Source organism: Canis lupus, chromosome 31 (assembly GCF_003254725.2).
Source record: "Canis lupus dingo isolate Sandy chromosome 31, ASM325472v2, whole genome shotgun sequence".
Taxonomy (NCBI): Eukaryota; Metazoa; Chordata; class Mammalia; order Carnivora; family Canidae; genus Canis; species Canis lupus.
This window is the reverse complement of record NC_064273.1, coordinates 31,967,854-31,971,830: the sequence shown is the minus strand read 5'-3', so window position 1 is coordinate 31,971,830 and position 3,977 is coordinate 31,967,854. Positions and strand designations below refer to the sequence as shown.

At 37.9% G+C, this 3,977-nt stretch overlaps 1 non-coding gene across 1 annotated transcript; it reads left to right on the top strand.

The window, feature by feature from the left end:
- Nucleotides 1-3,631: 3,631 nt before the first annotated feature.
- On the top strand, nucleotides 3,632-3,735 carry LOC112661940 (U6 spliceosomal RNA). The gene has a single exon (XR_003138098.1). It is a non-coding gene; the product is annotated as a U6 spliceosomal RNA (small nuclear RNA).
- Nucleotides 3,736-3,977: the final 242 nt, after the last annotated feature.

Here is a 3,977-nt window from a genome sequence, read left to right as displayed (position 1 = left end):
AGTCGGGAAAGGTTAAGTTGAATCCATCTCTTCTTTGCCCTGTCCTGTGAAAGTCTAAATTTCCCTTAAATATACTATCAAGTTCCAGAGGGCTTCTTCTTTAGACCAGCTCATTATCCAAGTTTCTGCTGCTCTGTTCCACAACTCATGGAATCATAAAACCCTTCTTCAATATGTACTTTCCATAGAGTTCAACTAACACAGAATCTATAACTATAATAAAAGTGGAGGGTTGAGAAGGAGGCACTTATATTACAAAAATGCAAACAACTTCAAATGGTGTATTAGACACCTTTTTTTTAAAATACCTTCCAGGACTTTCAGGTCTGCTCAGAACTGAAGAACAGGTATTGGACTTGTTCTATCACAAAAAAATAAAACCGGACAAAGGTAAAGCAACTGCTTTAAGACATCGGATAAAAGCCATTAGAGGACTATGGTCCCTGAGGAAAGTGAAACATTAGTTAAGTGCCACATTCATCCTAGCTTTCTGCCTGGGGACACTTCGCTTAGCATCCTATTCATTTAGATGAGATCCTAGAAAGGGTTGCTCCAGCGTAAAGCCACTCTAAGCATTTCTTCACAAAGCCTATTATTAAGACTTGGAAGGTTAAGATCTATCAACAAGTTAGCTGCCTTTCAGAATAAAATGATGCATTATTTAAGGGAAGACAACTAAATACAGACTCTCAACAAAGAAGCATCCACAATATCTGACATATAATCCAAAGGAGATAGTGTTTAATGAGTACAGAGTTTCAGTTTGGGAAGATGAAAAAGTTCTGGAGAAGGATCGTGGTGATGGTTGCACAACAATGTGGATGTACTTAACACCACTGAACCATACAGTTGAAAATAATTAAGATAGTAAATTTTATTTTATGTTTATTTTACTACAATATTTAAAAATACCCTCTAAGACTGCTGCTTCCAGGAAGAACAAGGGCAAAACGTACCCTCTTGAAACACTAAAAAACACCAGAAAAATGACATGCAAACAGTGGGCATCAGGCAGCACAGAACAGTAATCCCTCAGAAAGGGAAAACAAACGAGCCCTACAATGTCCCCAATTTACTACAATGTCCCCAGAGTTTCCAGACTATAGCACTGGGAGGGGAAAACCTGATGGAGGCAGTAGTCTCCCTGAATTGAGAAAATGCAGCTGGGAGTCAAAGAGGCCAAGGTAGCCAGAGTGAAGAAGGCAGAGTACATGGAGAGAAGAGAATCATATAGAGAGGGTCCCAGAGACTTGTGGAGAGTCCCCTTGAGTCTTCAGCTGATTACTGATCAACACATGCATATGATGACACCAACAGAGACTGGAGAAAGAATCACTCAAAAGGACTGGAGGGAGGGGTGCGTGGTGGCTCAGTCAGTGGAGCATGTGACTCTTGATCTTGGGATTGTAGGTTTGAACCACATGTTGGGTGTAGAGATTACTTAAAAATAAAATATTTTCTAAAAAAGGACCAGAGGGGTGGGGCACCTGGGTGGCTCAGTGGTTGAGCATCCGCCTTCAGCTCAAGTGGTGATCCCAGGGTTCTGGGATCAAGTCCCACATCAGGCTCCCTGCAAGGGAGCCTGCTTCTCCCTCTGCCTATGTCTCTGCCTCTCTTTGTCTCTCTCGTGAATAAATAAAATCTTTTTTTTTTTAAAGGAGCAATAATGATTCCAAATATCTAGAATACAAAGGTTCATAATTTACAAAGTATCATCATATAGAATATCCAGAAGCAATGGAGAAATAAAAGCCCCAGTTCAAATCTACTCAAGTCTCAACTAACAAAGTTTAAAATAAAAAAACAAAAGTATCAAACTTTTTCCAAGAAGCTTAATTGTACTATGGAACAAAGCTCAAGAATATTCATAGAAAATTACCTGCCACATACAATAAAATTTATACTGTCTAGCCTTTAACCAAAAATCACCAGACATGCCAAGAAGTAGAGAAATATGATCCATAGTAATGAGAAAAATCAATCAACAAAAACAGAAAAAAGAGGGAGACAGATGATAGAATTAGTAGACAAGAACATTAAAATAGTCCTCATAACCATATACTTTATGTTTGAGAAGGTAGAGGAAATGGTAAGCATGTTAAATAGAGACACAGAAATATTGAAAAGACCTAAGATGAACTTCTGGACTTGAAAATTACAATGTCTGGGGATCCCTGGGTGGCTCAGCGGTTTGGCACATGCCTTTGGCCCAGGGTGCAGTCCTGGAGTCCCGGGATCAAGTCCTGCGTCGGGCTCCCGGCATGGAGCCTGCTTCTCCCTCTGCCTGTGTCTCTGCCTCTCTCTCTCTATCATAAATAAATAAATAAATCTTTAAAAAAAAAAAGAAAATTACAATGTCTGAGATGAAAAATATGCTTGGTGGGATTACTAACAGATCAGACACTGTAGGGATAAAAAAAAATCAGTGAATTAAAAAATATAAAAATACTACCCAAAATGAAGCATGGTGGGGGGAACTGGAAAAAAAGGTGAATAGAATATCATTGAGCTGTATAAGATAACTTCAAGCAGCCTAACATATCTGTAATTGGACACCACTGGAAAAGTGGGAAGACAAGGAAAAGATCTGAATAAATAACAGCTGAGAATTTTCAAAGTTTGATGAAACAAACTTAGGCCCACAAACCCAAGAAATTCAAGGAACTTAGGCCCACAAACCCAAGAAATTCAAGGAACTATAAGCACAAAAATCATGAATAAACTACATCAAGGCACATCATAATCAAATTGCTCAAAAACATTGATAAAGAGAAAATCTTGAAAAGCAACCAGGAAAAAAAGCACATTACATTCAGAGAAACAAAGATAAGAATGACATGAGATGTCATATTGGAAACAATGTGAGCCCAAAGACAATGGAACAAATATTGATAACATTGAAAGTACAAAGCTATCAACCTGGACTCTATGGTCATGAAATATATCTTTCACAAAAAAGTAAAATAGCTTTTCAGACACTGAAAAGGTGAATTAATTCATCACTAGGAGACTTGATCCTTAAAAACTGGTCATTTCATAGTAATATAAAATCAATTCATCAAGAGGACATATTCTAAATATTTATGCACTTGATAACTCAGCTTCAAAATACACAAAGTAAAATCTGTTGGAACTCTAAGAGACGAATCCACAATTATAGTCAGAAGTTTCACACTGTAATTAGGAGAGTGAATTGACAGATAATCAGAAAGTATATAAAAGGCTTGAAAATTTTTCCCAACCATTTTAATTTGTTGATTGACATTTCACTGACCAACAGCAGAATACATATTCTTTTTTAAGTGTTCATGGAACATTTGCCATGGCAGACCATGTTGTGGGACATAAAAAACTCTTAATATTTTTGGGGCAACTGGGTGGCTCAGTTGATTAAGTATCTGACTCTTGGTTTTGGCTCAGGTTGGGATCTCAGGGTCCTGGGTTCAAGACCTGTGTCTGGCTCGGAGCTCAATGGGGGAGTCTGCTTGAGGATTATCTTCCTGTCTTCCCCCTCTCCCTGTCTCTCTCAAGTAAATGAATATTTTTTAAAAACTCAGCATTTTCAAAGGATTCAAAACACACAAAGTTTATTCTCTGACTCTTGGAATTAAATTAGAAATCATAACGGAGTGTGCTTGCTTCTGTAGCACATATGCTAAAATTGGAACGATACGGAGATTAGCATGGCCCCTGAGCAAGGATGACACACAAATTCATGAAGTGTTCCATATTTTGGGGGGGGGGGTAACTGGGTGACAGGCACTGAGTAGGGCACTTGATGGGATGAGCACTGGGTGTTATACTATATGTTGGCAAATTGAATTTAATTTTTTAAAAATGCAAAAAAAATCAATAACAGAAAGATATCTTTTAAAAACCCAAATAATTGGAAACTAAATAATATATATACTTAAGATTTTGTTTATTCATTCATGAGAGACACAGAAAGAGGCAGAGACACAGGGAGAGGGCTTCCC